General features: G+C 41.3%; 1 protein-coding gene across 5 annotated transcripts in view; it reads left to right on the forward strand.

Moving 5' to 3' along the window:
- The window catches only part of DAB1 (DAB adaptor protein 1), a 473,979-nt gene that overhangs the window by 111,160 nt on the left and 345,957 nt on the right, over positions 1-16,862 (forward strand). Inside the window, exon 2 of one of the 5 annotated variants that reach the window (XM_077149513.1) lies at positions 6,717-6,774. The exons of the other annotated variants lie outside the window; for them this stretch is intronic. The gene's annotated coding sequence lies outside the window, so the exon portion shown is untranslated. The remainder of the gene's footprint in view (positions 1-6,716; positions 6,775-16,862) is intronic. 5 annotated transcript variants of the gene reach the window in all.

The following is a 16,862-nucleotide window of genomic DNA, read 5'->3' on the forward strand; positions in this document are numbered from 1 at the left end:
AATATAGACGTTTAAGGCAATAAGTTTCCCTCTCAGCACAGCCTTTGCCACATCCCATAAGTTCTGATAACTTGTATTCTCATTTTCATTCATCTCCACATAGCTACTGATTTCTCGAGCAATTTCTTCTTTGACCCACTGGTTGTTTAAGAGTGTGTTATTTAATCTCCATGTATTTGTGAATGTTCTCATTCTTTGGTGGTTATTGAGATCCAATTTCATCCCTTTGTTATCAGAGAAAGTGCTTTGAATAATTTCAATATTTTTAAATCTATGAAGACCTGTTTTGTGCCCCAGCATATGATCTATCCTGGAGAAACTTGCGTGATTACTATAGAAGAATGTTTGTACTTTGGGGTGCAATGACCTATATATTGCTCTGTTAGGTCCAATTCATTGATCAACTTATTTAACTTCTCTTTCCTTGTTGGTCTTCTGTTTGGTTTTTCTGTCTATAGAGGAGAGTGGTGTTTTGAAGTCTCCTGCTATTATTGTTGAAACATCTATTGCTCCCTTCAGTTTTGCCATTGGCTGTCACATGTACTTTGCAGCTCCTTGATTTGGAGCAGAAATATTTATGATTGTTATATCTTCTTGGTGAATTGACTCTTTAATTAGTATATAGTGTCTTTCTTTGTGTCTTATGATGTCTTTACATTTAAAGTCTATTTTGTCTGATATTAGTATAGCTCCTCCTACTTTCTTTTGGTTACAACTTGCATGGAAATCTTTTTTCTGTACTTTCACTTTCAATGTATTTGTATCCTTGTGTCTAAGATGAGTCTCTTGTAAGCTTCATGTATATAGAACCTGTTTCTCAATTCATTCTGCCAATATGCATCTTTTAATTGGTAAGTTTAGACCATTAGCATTCAAAGTTGTTACTGAAAAGGTGTTTCTTGTTTCCACCATCTTATCTTCTCAACCCTACCTGTTAGATCTATATACTCTTCTCCCTCCCTCCCCCTGTATTATGTAAATTACCCTTAGTGGTACTCTTCAATTCCCCACCCTCCTCCAGACCTCCTCTCCTGTCTTTTTTTTTTTTTTCCAGCAGCAGAACTCCTTTTAGTATTTCTTGTAGAGCCAGTCTGTTATTGACAAATTCTTTCAGGACTTCTTTGCCTGTGAAAACTTGAATATCTCTGTTCTAGTCTGCTAGCTGCCAGAAAGCAGTATACCAAAAATGGAATAGCTTTTTAAAAAAGGAATTTAATAAGTTGCAAGTTAATAGTTTTTAGACCATGGGAATGTCCCAATTAAAACAAGTCTATAGAAATGTCCAATCTAAAGTATCCAGGGAAAGATACCTTGGTTCAGGATGGCTGATGAAGTTCAGGTATTCTCTCTCAAGTGAGAAAGCACATGGTGAACACAGTCAGGGTTTCTCTCTCATCTGGAAAGGCATGTGGTAAACACGGTGTCATGTGTGGGCTTTCTCTCCTGGTTTCCTGTTTCATGAAGCCCCCAGGAGGCATTTTCCTTCTTCATCTCTGAAGGTCGCTGGCTGGTGGACTCTGCTTCTCATGGCTGTGTTGTTCTGCTCTGCTCTCTCTGAATCTCCTTCTTTCTCCAAAATGTTTCCTCTTTGAAAGGATTCCAGTAAACTAATCAAGACCCACATAGAATGAGAGACATGTCTCTATCTAATCAGATTTAATACCCACATTGATTGAGTCACATTTCCATGGAGATGACACAATCAAATTTCCAGCCTATAGTACTCAATAGGAATTAAGAGAAATGGTTGCTCCCACAAGAATGCTTAGGATTAAATCATGGGTTTTCTAGGGTACATAAATCCTTTCAAACAGCACACTCTCCCTCAATTTTGAAGGACAAGTTGGCTGGGTACAGAATTCTTGGCTGGAAGTCTTTCTCTTTCAGGATCTTGAATATATTATACCACTGCCTTCTCACCTCCTGGGTGCCAGTGGAGTAGTCTGAAGTCAGTCTTAATTGATTTCCCTTGTATGTGTAGATTGTTTTTCTCTTGCCACTTTCAGGATTTTCTGCTTCTCTTCAACATTTGACAGACTGATTCGTATGTGTCTTGGGGTGGGCCTATTTGGATTTATTCTGTTTCAAGTTCTTTGGTCTTCTTTGACTTGTGTATTTGTGTCCTTTATGAGGGTTGGGAAGTTTCTCCCATTATATCCTCAACTACTTTTCCTAACCCTTAACTCCTCTCTTCTCCTTCTGGGACACCAGTAATTCTTATATTTGTGGACGTTGTTTTATCTATCATTTCCCTGCATTCCCATTCCATTTTTTTCATCTTTTTTTGCTATTTGCTGTTTTGAGTCTTTGAAGTCAATTATCCTGCCCTCTATATCACTTATTCTTTCTTCTGTTTCTTCACATCTGGTGTTGTGTGCCTCTAGTATGTTTTTTTTATTTGTTTAACATCGTCTTAGTCTCTATGATTTCTGCTATTTTTCTATTTATTCTTTCAAATTCTTCTTTGTGTTCTTCTACTGTCTTCTTGATCTCCTTTATGTCTTTTGCTATCCCACTTATTTTATTAAGTGGAGTTGTAGGAACATCTTTGATTAGTTCCAATGTCTGTTTCTCTTCTGGTGTCTTAATTTGGTCATTAGCCAGGGTTATATCTGTCTGCAGTGTGATATGCATAGTGATCTTCTGCTGTCTTTGTCACATGTAAATCTTGATTGATTTACTGTGGGAGTTGATCTCTTTCAGCAGTCTAAGGCATTGTGTTTGTGGGATGGTTGTACAGCAGGGAGTAGGGCATGGGGTGGAGCACTCAGTGTGGTGATTTGTCTCAGGGCAGGTGTGGGCACAGCTTGGGAATGTTATGCTGCTGCTGGTGCCCAGATGCCAGGGAGGATGTAGCTGTGAGGGTGCACCAGTCTGAGGGATGTAACCCTGGTGTGCACTGGTCTAAGGTACGGTGCCCTTTGTGTGCATGGGTAGAGCTGTGGCTGTATGTTGGCGTTACGTCTTCATGGATTGGGGGCAGATGTGACCCGCTGCATAGGTCGGCATTTTCTCAGAGCTGGAACATGAGGCTGAGGGCTGTGCACATGCATGGTTCTAGGATTGTTATAAAGTGCAGTTCCCAGAACTGATGGACGTGATTGGGGGCTTGTGTGCATGTGTGAGCCTGCGTGTGCCTTCAAGGGTATGCTGAGCTCAGGGAGGGCGGGGTGAGGCTGTTCGACACTATGGGCTGGGGTGGGGGTGGGGTATAGGTGTGGGAGTTTAGTGCCCCCAGCCTTTATGCACTGCTAATAGCCTGGAGGGAACAGGGAGTGGGGGGTAGTGCTTGGGAGGGGTGCAGGAGAGGTGGGTTGGGCTGCACTTGTGGTGGGGGTGTGGGGCAGGTAGGTGCACTAGAGGCTTGTGAGGTGGGGGCATCTGGAGCATGGGGAGTGGGAGTGGGTGACCGGGTTTGGGTGTGTGGGGTCTGTGGTGAGTCGCTGGTCATGGGGCTGTGCTGGTAAGGGTAGCATGCTCAGGGAACATGGCCTGGCTTACTTCCTAGTCCCGTTTTCCAGTCTGTGCACTCCTGCAGACTCCTCGACTCCGTGCCTTCACACAAGGCTCTAGCTTTCTGCCTCGCAGTTGCTCAGCCTCTGCAATGTGGGCTGCCTGTTGTAGTGTAGAAGGCTCTCCCAGGTCAGCTGCACTCCTGAATTGCTGCCTCAGTCACCCTCCTTTCCCTTCTCTAACTTTTCTGTGGAGCAGGGCTCATTTCAAGCTACTCTGGTCAGCCATTTTCCCGGAAGGCTCTCCTTTTTGTTTGATCTTGAGCCTCCATGTCCTGAAGTTCATGTTCACATATGACCAGATTGCCTTGGGGGCCTAGAATAAGAAGGTGGGATGGGTATGGGCTGACATTTTGCATAGCAGGGGAAATTATGGAAGGGAGCAGAGTAGTCAGCTTATGGTGTTGTGTTAATTATCTGCAAACATTTCACTGCTGGACTGTGAGCTTCCTGAAGGCGTGGTCAGCATCCTGTTCATTATCCCTGTGAATAGCAAAGTGCACAGCCTAGAAAATTCCTGTAAGTGCTTGTTGAATAAATTAAGTCATTTGTGGGTGATACTAGATTTATGAACTTTTAATGCTGGCAAGAAGCCAAGCAGCCATTTAGTCCGAATTCATGCTAGAAACAAGGGAGCCAAGAATCAGCGAGAATGCTACCTCTTCAGTAGTGAGCTGGTAAAGTGGTCTTGGTGTTGTAGATTTGCTAATGAATGTGAGATCAGATTAGTTCTTGATTTCATGAATTGTTTTAGAGAAGTGTTCAAGAGGAGTGCTGCTTCTAGAGTTGGGGTGTTTTGGGGGATGGGAAGGTTTTCAAACATCATGAGTTGACCCTTTGACCCAGTTTACCTTTAAAAATTCACTTCAACAACTATTGTCCCATCCTTACAGTATGCTTGGTTTGGCTCCAGAGGGGTAAGAGGGAAATTGATGAATGGTGTGTATCAACAGGAGCTCACAGTCTAGTAGGGGAGAAAGACAATCCAGCCAGTTACAAGAACAGGACCTGCTCTGGACCAGACACCAGGCCAGATATGTTATATGTCACAGTCCATTTAGTCCTCACACCACACCTAGATGTTAATGAGTGTGATGGTTTGGAGGCTGTATCATGTTTTTTAAATCTATTCCTGTGGGTGCAGACCTAGTGTAGGTGGGACCTTTTGATTAGGTTATTTCAATTGAGATAATCCTCTTACTGGAGTCCTTTATAAGAGGTTAAAACACATACAGAAGCCAAGAGAGGAAATTGAAAAAAGCTCACAGAAATGAGTCCCAGAAAGAAGCTGAGAGACAAGAACACACCCAGAGAAGTTGGAGAGAGGAAGCCACTGAACCCAGAAGCTGGAAGCAGCGATCCCAGGAAAGGTCGCACATGTTGCCATGAGCCTTGCTATCTGACAGAGGAGCCCAAACTCACCAGTGTCCGGTCTTCAGAGGAGGTGTTGTCATGTTGATGCCTTAATTTAGACATTTTCATGATATGACAATCAGCTTGTAAGCTAATAAATCCTTATTGTTAAAAGCCAGTCCTATTTCTGGTATATTGAGTTTTGTTAGCTTTATCAAACCAAAACAGTGAGTTTTGTTAGCTTTACCAAACCAAAACAATTTTCCCCTTTTCATAGGTGGAAAACTCAAGGTTCAAAAAGGTGAAGTGATAATAAACTCATCGAGTTAGAATCTAGAATATAGGTTACTAGTTTACAGGATGGTGATAGGGAGTGGGAAGTTAAGGCTTTAAAATGTGTAGGATTTCTATTTGGAATGATGGAAATGTTTTGGTAGTAGATGTTGGTGATGGGAACATGACATTGTGAACCATAATTAGCAACACTGAAATATATATCTTATTGTGATTGCAAGAGGAAATGTTAGACTATGTACGTGGTAACAGAATAAAAAGTTAAAATATCCATGCAACTATACTACACAGTGAGCCCTAAGTGAAGCCATGAACTATAGTTGATAGTACAATTATGAATGTGCTATCATCAATGATAAAAAATGTTGCAAACCAATACAAGGTTTTAATAGTAGGGTATATATATATATATGGAAATCCTGTATTTTGGGGGAATCCTGTGTTTTTTGCATGGTTATTCTGTAAACCCATAACTTCTCTAATAAAGAAAAGAAGAAAAAGGTTGAGTGATTTGCTCAGTGTTGCCGAGCTGGACTTTGACCCTTGCTCTGCCCGGTTGTGGAATGAATGCTTATCAAAGCAGACTGAACCCCCTTTAGCTGCAGCATCCACATGGGGGTGGAAGAGCCCAGAGGATGGGACAGGTGAGTTGTTCCAGGGGTTCAGAGAAGTGTGCAGAGGTGAGCCAAGGAAGTGCGAATTGCTCTTTCTCTCTTCCCTTGTCTACCTGCCTTCTGCCCAAGGCAGGCCTGAAAGAAATCTGGATATGAAGGACCAGGAAATCAATGTGATTTCCCAGCAGTTTCACTGGACAGTCTAAGTGAAAAGTGAGGAAGTCAGTTGAAACAAGCAGGTTCCAGGAGCTATATGAGGACCTTTGTACGGGTCAAACATTTGTTGAGCACCTACTTTATGGTGTGGCACTGAAGATATAAAAAGTTGATAAAAGTCTCAGTCCAGGCTCTTGAGCAGTTCTCAGGTATAAATGGTTGAAACACGAATGGAGCAGCACACAGAGTGACTGAAGCATTGAGGAGGGGCAGTAACTCTATTTTGCAGGGCCTGAGAGAAGTGGGAGAGCAGGAAGGGCCGTGGGAGTTTATCTTGGGATGTGGGGCCAGGAGGAGGGTCTTGATGAATGGCAGGCTGCCGGGCAGTAGAGACAAGAGATGGTCTACACCCAGAAAGGGATTTAGCAACGGCTTTGAGATGGAGGTGGGCTGATTTGGGGCTCGGGATGCAAGGTGAAGAGAGGGGAGGCAAGGTTGGTGGAAATCAACTGTGGGCCACCTTTAGAGTCAGCCACTCAGGCCTTTGGACAGTTAGCTCCCATTTGTCAGCTTTTCCTCTCGAAGGCACACTGCTAATTGAATGTTTTTTTATGGACTACAAGACTCACATTAACTCTGTCTACTTTTAATTCCACACAGTGAGGAAAAATCTCTTGGTTTTATTGACTGCTTCTTTATCTGACCTCACCTAATTGGAAAATAAACAGATAAAATGATACCTTTACTGCTAATGAATAATTCATGTTCTCTTTGTCTCTTGTCATAGAAGAAAGTCCAGCAGATCTGTCTGTAAACGAGGGATATCTGGTAGATGGGAGAAAAATGTGAGTGATTAACTCCAAATTGAGTTTAGTGAGAATTCCTGCAAATCTGAAGCCTTTCCTGTAATGAAGTTAAGATTGGTTCAGTGAATGGTTCACCTGGCCCTGGTGGAGCCCAAATTCAGAACATATGAACGCTATTGACCTGTTAATTTGACATATTTTAATTTGCATAAAAATGGATTGTATTAATTGTCTTACATTAACCAGGTCTGACTATAACGTCTGATTGAATTAGGCTGACTTTTCTCTATCCTAGCCCTTTGGGTTTCATTTGCCTCAAACAGGTGTTAACTTTTGTGTCTCTCTGTGTCCATCATCTGAACAGGATGGGCTGTGTTGCTCTCAGATTAGAGAGAAACCCCACCAACCTTTTTGCAAATTCGAATTACCGTCACCTTCACAAGAATGGCACTGCTTGACACCGCTCTTGGAAACATTCTTCTCTTTTAATTGCCCTTGGTTACGTTTCTCTGTCCCAACTCACTGGCTTATGTGATTTTCGAAACATCAGTAAATAACTTTAACTTCTTGCACCAATCTGTGCTTTAAAAATATATTTGAACTGAAAATATCTGTATTTTTATTTTTGTTTTTGTGCATTTTTTTTCTTTTTAATATCTGTACTTTTTTAAAATGTAATTCTTTATTTCACAGACCTACACTGAGGTCTATAGTGGGATGGACACTCTGGTAGGTACCAAGGGTATACAAAGTTGTTGAACCCGATCCTACCCTTTGGGAGGCCACAGTCTGGTTCTGGTGATACAGCTTATATCTATGACAAGTTAAATAATGGTGCAAATTAACATCGATGGGGAGAATCCCAAGCAAAATGTGATGAATGGTTAAATGGATGATAGAATCCGTGGGGATGAAGAAACATTTAACTTTCCTGAATGTGCCCTGTTTTTGGTTTTTGTCAGTGTCCCCCTACCCCATCCATGATTCTGAGGGTGTGCTAGGCTCAAACTGGAGTAATCTGCCCTTCTATAACCCAAGAAAAGCGTAATCTGTTTCGGGAAGCCTGCTTTGGCCACCATTACCCCCTTGTCTGATTAGATGCTTCTTCTGAACTCTCAGCCCCCCTAATGGCTTTTGATGGGGATTAGGGGGGCTGAGAGTTCAGAACATTGTATTTATCTTACCATTTACTTGGCTCTCTCCACCAGCTCGAGCCAATAGCTTCAAGTAGTAGCATATTGGGAGGTGAGACAGGAAAGAGAATTTAGAGGAATTAGAATTTACATCTCAGTCCCGTGCTATTCAAAGTATGGTCCATGGGCATTAGCTTCACCCCACCATGAGTTAGAAATGCAAAATCTCTCACCACACATCAGACTTACAGAATTAGAACTTGAATTTTTATTAAGATCCCAGTGGATTCATATGTGCTTTGGAGTTTGAGAAGGTAAAATGGGCTAGTCTGGGCTACATGTTCTCAAACTTGGTTGTACATTGAAATCTCCTGGGGAAGTTTAAAAAGGACTGATGCTTGGATCCTACCCACGGAGGGTCTGATTTAATAGGTTCAAGTGTGGCCAATTAAAAGCTCTCCTGGTGATTCTAATATGTAGCCAAGTTTGTGAGCCACCTCTCTTAGCTTAGTGTTTTCCAACTGCTATGCCCTATCATTGCACTTACCATGTTGTACTGTTTAGTTGTCATTTATGTGCCAACCTCTCCTGACTGTTAAAGGAAGAGAATCTCTTATGCATTTCTATATTTTTGTTTCCTGAGATTCTAATGTAGTATCTTTCACTGAATATTTGTTTCTTAAAATGAATAAAAATGAACCTATATGGAGGACTTTAGTGCTGACCTTGAGGATGTCATTGGAACAAACTTATTGAAAAATACAATCAACAACTTACATGAGGCATTGAGGCATGATTATCACTATAGATGGCAGAAAAATAATTCAAAAAGTTCTCAGTTGGCTGAAGTCACAGTTTACAGGATAAGTCGAGTTTTTGGTTTACAAATTTCCAAGGAAGAGAATGGGGGGCGGGGGGGGGGGGGGAAGAATCAGCAAAAATCTCCTTAAATAGAAGGAGAGGAGATTTACACATTTAATTCACTTAAAGCCCCATGTGACACAGCACTGATATGTATATGGCTGCTAAGAAAATCACAATATGATTTTAGAAAGTATTAATAAAAGCACAGTGATCACTTTGCACTCGATAATGGATTGCTCTATCTCCTCTGGGCACTGCAATTTGAGGAAATGAAGACCATTGTGTATGATACAGAAGTCATGTCATGTGAGGAGGGTGTATGGGATTCAGCTCTGGGAGAAGGATGTGGTGGGGACATGATTGCTTTTTTCAGAAGGACTGACTGTCATGTGAAAAGAGAGCAGAATTGTGCTGTGCTGCTCCACAGGACAAGCCAGGGCCAATGGGATTCATGGAGGCAGATTTTGGCTCCATGTAGGAGAGTCTTTCTGCCAGTGAGAGCTGTCCAATAATAGAACCGGCTGCCTGGGGAGATGGTGAGAGAGTAAGCTCTCTATCTTTGGAAATGTTCTAGCAGAGACTGGATGACCATCTGTCGTGGGTATTGTGGAAAGATTCGTGCATTCAGTGGATGAACAAAATTTTGCAGATGACGAGAAGAGTAGTAAATGTGACTGCCATATATTGAGTGCCTGTGAAGTGCCAGGTACCAGGCTAGGCAAGTTTTTATCCATTATCATCTTGAATTCTTTTTACAGTGTTAGTAAAAATGAGAGTTATTACTATCCTTTTACACAGGAGAAAAATGGATTCAGAGCTGGGGTTTGAACCCTGGGCTTTTTGACATCAAAATATACAAACTTTTAACTATACCACCTGCCTTGTATAATCCCTTCCATCTCTAAGATCCTGTGATTTCAGGTGTATTCAGATAGTGGAGTGACCTTCAGGCATCCATGTGTTGAAGGTCCTATAGAGAGCTGGACGTGAAAGCTTGGGAATTGAATGAATGGTTTGAATGGGAGATGTAGATTTGAGCATCTTCTACCGAATGGTGTTGATGCCATTGGGTTAAATAAATTCCCATGGTAATGACTGCAAAGAGTTCAGTGTGGGCTGACCCCTTCATGCTTGCTATGGGAATCATTGTGGAGCTATTCTGGGTAAAGAGGAGTGAGCTCTTACTGCAGGTTGGAAGATGGGTTTTCAACCTTGATAAAAAATTTTTTTCCAGTCTAGATTGAGACTATGCAAAGGCAAACTTAAATCAAGGGTCAGTTTAATATAGTGGTTAAACATAAAGCCTTTGCTCAGATTGAAATCTGGCCATTGCTACTCCCTAGCTGTGCCCTCTTTGACAAATTACCTTCCTATGCCTCAATTTCATAATGTGTAAAATGGAGACAACATAACCTACCCCATAGATTTATTGTGAGACTTAAGTAAAATCGTGTAAAGTGCCTAAACAGCATCTGATACATGTGATCACTTAGTAGATGTTTATATCAAATTAATTATTATATTGGAGTAAATGGAATAGTTCATTTGCCAAACAGAAGTGGCCTACTGTAAGAATTTAGCGTACAGCATTCTTTTTTTTTTTGGTGTGTGTGGGGTGCATGATCTGGGAATTGAACCTGGGTCTCTTACATGGAAGGTGGGCATTCTAACCACTGAACTACTCGTGTACCCCTAGCCTACAGTTTTTAATTTAAAATGCTCAACTGATACCCTTAGTTAATCAAACATTTGAACATCATATTTCAAACTCTTTTGTTGTAGCTCTTAAACTGTGTTATCTACTTGCCCACAATAATACATAGAATCTACTGTATAGAATTGAGGCAGCATAAAGCAGAGGTTGAAAGGACTCAAGTCAGACTTCCCTGGGTTCAAATTTCATCTTTACCATTTACTTCCTTTGTGACCTGGACGATTTATTTTGTCTCTCTGTGCATTAATTAGTTTTTTTTTCTTTTTTGCATAAGGTGGAGATAGTAGTAATACCTACACTATACGGTTGTGAGATTAAATGAGATTATATGCTTAGAGTGAATAGAACAGTGCCTTGAGATCTTCAACATAGTAAGCATTCAATGCATGATATGATGATGATAAATCTTTTAAAACAAAAGAACTTGCAGTTCCTTTGAGTCCTTATTTGTAGGTATCAGTGTTGGTTCTGTAGATCTGTAATGTGTGCACAAACCTGTCTAGAGATTCTCCATAAGCAAGAGGTTCATGAGTTCGGGGTGACAATGGGTGGGTTTGTGGGGGATCTGTGATGCTCCTGAAATGGTTGTAAGACTCGATGCTATGCATGTTTATATGGAGAAGTGCTTTCATTAACTTCTTTGTGACCTCCAAAAGTTTAAGAAATGTTAGTGGGTGTTGGAATCTCACAGTGGAACATGAGACTGAAAACTGGAAATCTGTATAAGACTGACTTGGGGAACAAAGCCATGTGGTTATCTGATAGAACAAAGGGTTAGAGGTAGGTGGTTCCAAGATGGGTGCAGTATTTCAGAGATGCTTATCAGGGGCCCCAATTCTTTTTATCTTTCTGCTTTGTGCCATCCTCAGATTAAGTGCCCTATGGCCCCAGAGAGCTGCCACAGGTTCAATAATCACAGCCTCTTATGAGATCATTGAAAACAGAAAGAATCCAGGACATCCTGGGTGGTAAAACAGAGCTCTCCTTATTTGACTTTCTTCATTTATCAGGAGTTAAAAAAACAAACCAACCAACCTTTCCCAGAAGGAACTCCCACAAACAAAGATGCTCCCCCCTACCCCCCCCTTATTCCTTATTTGCCAGAACTGGATCATATTACCACCAACAGTCAGAAAGGAGGCCAAGAAAGCAAGTATCTAGCTTTTTTAGCATCTCTAATCAGATGTCAACAAGGAGAAGAGGCGGTGTATGAAAATGCTTTCTAAGCTTCTATGTATTAATAAAGTGAGAGAAGTTAAGTGCCATAAGAATGGTCACAAAAAAAGAAACGCCTGAGTTAGGGGAGATGAGGAGTGTTTGGTAAGAAAGAGATATTTAGAGAAAGGAACAGGGAAATTAGAAAGGGCTAAATGTGCCTTCAAGATACTTTACCATTAACAGGCATCATTCATCACAGAGAAATGCAGAGAAAGTGCCTGGAATCCAAATGTGTGAGCAGAAACACTGTCACAGAAGAGTCAGCCAATTGCTCTTGTTTGCAGCTGTTCACTATGACCCAAATCTGCCCTCCCCCAATCCTCAGCTGTCGGTACCAACACATCCTCTTGGGAGCTGGACCATGAGCTCTGCCAGGATGAAGACCCTCATCTCAATAGCTTTCCTCCTACTCCAAACAAGCTGTTCCTGGGGAAGGGGGACAGCACACACGGTAGTAACAGGTCTAGTAATTATCAGCAGCCCTGGGGCCTTGTAACACTTCTAAAAAGACAAGGTGATTCAATAAGATCTGTCACTACCTCTGAGATTTTGCCAGATGGAGAAACAGGTGGGGTTCTCCAGTGCTAATGAAGTGAAGGCCTTTAACCTGCAGTTGTTAGAGGACGTGGGTTGGGAGATGTGGGACAAAAGCAAAACAGGTGGCCATAGAGGCTGCATGTCTGTTTTTGATGGAGAAGCCCATCTTTATACATGATCTTGGCAAATCATAGTTATAGCACTCTGTGGAGAGTTCTATAGGCAGAAAGTTATAGGACTGTGCTGGGGAAACATGTAAAAATAAGCCTACAAAATGTAAAAACTCTGCAGTGGTTTGTCCTTTCTCACCAGTCCTCTATTCAGAGGCTCAGCAATCAGACAAAATACTTGGTTTTTGCATATTAATTGGTTAACAAGTTGAAAGTCTAATAATGTGTTTACCATCCTAAGTCAAAATGTCCTAAAATTCAGCTGCTATAATAATTTTCTGTGATAAAGGCTGGAGGAATACAATAAGATTAGTAAAGAAGACATTTCAACATCTTCCCTGGGTATCAGAGTGAGTCCCACAGAGGAAGTACCTCTTGATCTGATTCTTGAAGGATGAATAGAATTTGCCAGGAATATGGAGATGGGTAGAGGCTGTGGAAGTTTCAGAGGTCTTTCTGTAGGGGATTTCAGTTGGAGTAACAGCGTGTTAAGGGCATCAAGTTGTGAAATGTAATGATCATCTGACATTTTCTTTGCCTGACACTTCTCTCCACTTTCTCAGAATAAAGCAGCCAATCTTCTGGAGTTGCTTCATTCATCATTTCAATTGTATATTAGATTGGAGCTATTATTCAGTTCCACTCCCTTGGCACAATCAGCTGGCCTGGGAATATGCATATGATCCTTTCTGGACCAATGAAAGTATTCCCTGGGATCTTTTGATCTACAACTGGGCAGGGAGCTTTGAGTCAGATGTAGTCACTGATAGCAAAATAAAGGTTAAGGTGTGGGATTTGATGAAGCCCCAGGACCCTGTCATTTGGAATACTCCAAAATGCAAGCCATCTCATTATATAAGCATAAACTCTATCTCTGTCTCTCATTTTTATGCTTGCATTCAGGAAAGCAGTCTGGGTGCTTCCAAATGGTGGAAATTGGAATCAATGACGGCTTTCCTATCTCACTTCTTACTGGGGTCAGAAGGAGGGTAGGAAGCAGAAAACAAACAGAAACATATAATAAATAAGAAAATTTTATAGAATATTAGAACATGTTTCTCAAGCCTCTGTGTGCCTGTTATTGGGATCTTCCTCACATGCAGATTTTGATTCGGTAGGTCTGGCATGGTGCCTGAGATTTGCACTTCTGATGAAGTCCCATGTGAAGTTTATGCTGCTGGATCAAAGACCATGCTTTGAGTAACAGGTGATTTGAAGATGAGTTTAAGGATTGAGGAAATATGAAAAAGTGGTCAAGTATGAGGTGGTATGGGAGTGGGGGCGGAAGTGAGTTACGAGAGTGAGTAGGCTAGGTCACTGGAGGTGAAATTTGAGCAGACTTGAAAGAAGTAATTGCATTTCCATGATTTTAAGAACACATATTAGTTATCTATTACTGTACAACAAATGATCTGCAAACTTAACAGCATAAAACTATAAACATTTATTGTCTCACAGTTCCAATGAGCCAGGATTCTGAGCATGGCTTAGCTGGGTTCTTTGTCTTAGGACCTCTCACAAGGCTGCATTCAGTTTGGCCCAGGTGCTGCAGTCATCCCAAGGCTTGCCTGGGAAGGATCTGTTCCTAAACTCACTCTCTTGGTTGTTGGCTGATTCCAGTGCCTCAGGGGATGTTGAATTGAGGGAGTGAGTTCTTCAGTGGCTGTTGCCTGGAGGACTCCCTCGGTTCCTTGCCATGTGGGCCTCTCCACAGGGCAGTGCACAGATATGGCAGCCATCTTCCATTAGAGCAAGCAAGCAAGAGAGTGTGAGCAGGTGGAAGCCAGAGTCACTAGACCCACCCCATAGTCTAAGGGAGGGGATTACCAAAGCTGTGACTAGCACTGGATAGTGGGTCATTGGAGGCCATTTTAGAGGCTGCCTAATACAGCATATATGAGTGTATTAGCAAAGAGGATGATAGGAATTCTTGTCTCCCAACAGGGTTCAGGATTGACCAAAATGGTTCTGTTTGAGCTAGAGTTGGCTTTGGCCAACCTCCACCTTTGGAGTGGTTGAAGCCTTTTTCTTTTCTTTTTTTGTTATTTTTGAGACATTCAGGCAGAGGCTTGGCTGCCTGGGTGGGCCACCTGAGACCTTACGGGCAGCTGAGCTCTGACTCACTCCCTGGCCATTTTAATGCTGCCCGGAAAATTGCCTGAGGATTCTGCCAAGGAGACAGATGCTGCTGCTGGAGAAACACCTTCTGTAGCCTGGCATTTGTCTGGTAATTGCTCTCCAAGAGAAAATAAACTCTTCACGTGAGGAAGAAGGTAGATGATACTTGATTATCAGGTACAGGGATGATTTAGAGCAATTGTTGAAAATAAAATGCAATAGATTTTATTAAAGAGTAGAGGGAATTTGTGTAGATCTAAGATTTGGGTCTTCTTAAATCCATTGACTCAGCAAATACTTCTGGTTTTCCAGGCACAAACTAATACCCAGTAAATTGAATTAAGTGGAAAATGCCTCACCCATCCACTTGCTCCTTTTTTTTTTGGCAGTCATGTTCATTTTGCAATAGTTAGAGCCACTGTTTCCTTCTGGCTTAAAGATTCATAATGAAGTGGAAACAGCACTGGCTTAGGTTCGGGCAGCAGGCTACATCATTTACCATGTTTTTTCCTACATTTTTCTCATCTTTAAATTGGGATAGTAATATTCCCTCATAAAGTTGTTTTAAAGATTAAGTTAAAAAAGTAACTCTAGAAATAGTACCTTGCCCCACAGTAGCTACTTGATAAATAGTGTGTTTATGGCTGCTATAATTATAATAATAACATTTGAAGTAAAGTTCAAGATTAAGTCCTTCAGTATAGATGGGAACTAAAGCTCAGAAAGCTTAAGGGGTTTTCCTAAAGATCATATAATAGTTAAGTTTTCTACTCATGTATGCATCCACTCATTCACCCACCCATCTACCTAGACACCCATCTACTCATCTCCCCAGCACCCCACCCTCTATCCTCCCATCCATCCATTCACCAAATGTTTATTGAGGGCATGCTCTTTGACAGTGCTATTCTCATTTCAGTGGCTATAGTGATGAACAGTCCTTGGACAATGAGCAAGCACATTAATATATTTTAGATAAAATAAGTACTATAAGATAGAGTATGAAATAAGAGAGAGTAACTGGTAGGAGGGAGATGAGATGAGATGAGGAGGCTGTTTTAGATTGGGCAAACTGGGAATGCCACTTTACGGAAATGACAAGAGTGAAGAACTGAAGAAGCAGGAAGAATCAAGAGAGGGAACCTCAACTGCAAAAACCCTGAGGCAGAAAGGACAGAAAGGCCAGGGTGGGTGTTACCCGGGTCAGATGGGATATTTATAGTTAGCAGAGAACAAATTTCTGGTTATAAAGGTGAAGTAGGTTTGCTTACAAAGGGTCTTTGAAAGTTTTTAGTATGCTAATATACATGGTGAGTTTTCAAGGGGTTGGGAGCCAATCAAACCTATATCAAAGGTTTCCAGAACTCCTGACCCATAGCTCCCTTCCTGTCTCTCTCCCAACCCTTACTTATTTTTTAAAGAGCTTCCTGGAGGGATAGTGAGTTCTTTGAAACCGTGGTAAGATGCTTAGTGAATGGTCATTAGATCCTATGCTGACGTTGCTAAGGATTGGTGTCTCCATGCTGTAGAAGAGGGGCTTGGAGTGGGAAGAACTCACCAAGCCTCTACTAGGACATGTGGTTGTGGCTCCAAATGGTTCATCTTGCCCAGCTCCACGTAGCTTCAGTTTCAGCCCACAGAGCTTGGGACACTGATTTTTATTTTTTTAAATTCTCTGATATTTTAATATTTTTAAAAACTAATAACAAATAATGAAAATTTTGATAAAGAGAAACTCTAGTGGGAAAATGTTTCCTTTCAAGCGTATTGTCATCGTTGGTTTTGTTCACCTGTTGAGAACAGTCATGTTCTCACAGCCGTTGGGACGCTCTGAGTGAGTAACTCACCAGGAACAAACTCCTGCCTCCCGTTTCCTTTCAGGGAGAGCCTCAGAATCTTGTTTCCTTTCAAAGAACGGCTAAGTTACGGTTTATGAATAATAGTAATAATATAATATTAAGAGCAATTTATTGAGTACCTGCCATACACAAGGCATGGTTGTAGATGCATTATATATGAAACCACTAATCTTCACAACATCTTGAGAGGCAGGGACCATTAATTCCGTTACAGCTAAGAAAACTGCCTCAGATCAGGGACCACTTCACCATCAGGTCTGGCAGGCACAGTACCTCGGACCCAGTGTGCTTTTAGGGACTCACAGAGTGTCTTAATTTCTTTTAAGATCAGAAGGGGAACAAATGAACATTTATAGTCAAAGATTATATTTGCCTTCAAGCCATCAGGATCCTGAAATATAACTTTTAACATTTTTCATAGAATATATTATTTTATTTATGTATTATTTTTCATAAAATATAAATATAAGAAATAGACATTTTTCATAAAACTTTTATGACAACAATATGTTAT

The sequence above is a fragment of the Tamandua tetradactyla genome, chromosome 2 (assembly GCF_023851605.1).
Source record: "Tamandua tetradactyla isolate mTamTet1 chromosome 2, mTamTet1.pri, whole genome shotgun sequence".
Lineage (NCBI taxonomy): Eukaryota > Metazoa > Chordata > Mammalia > Pilosa > Myrmecophagidae > Tamandua > Tamandua tetradactyla.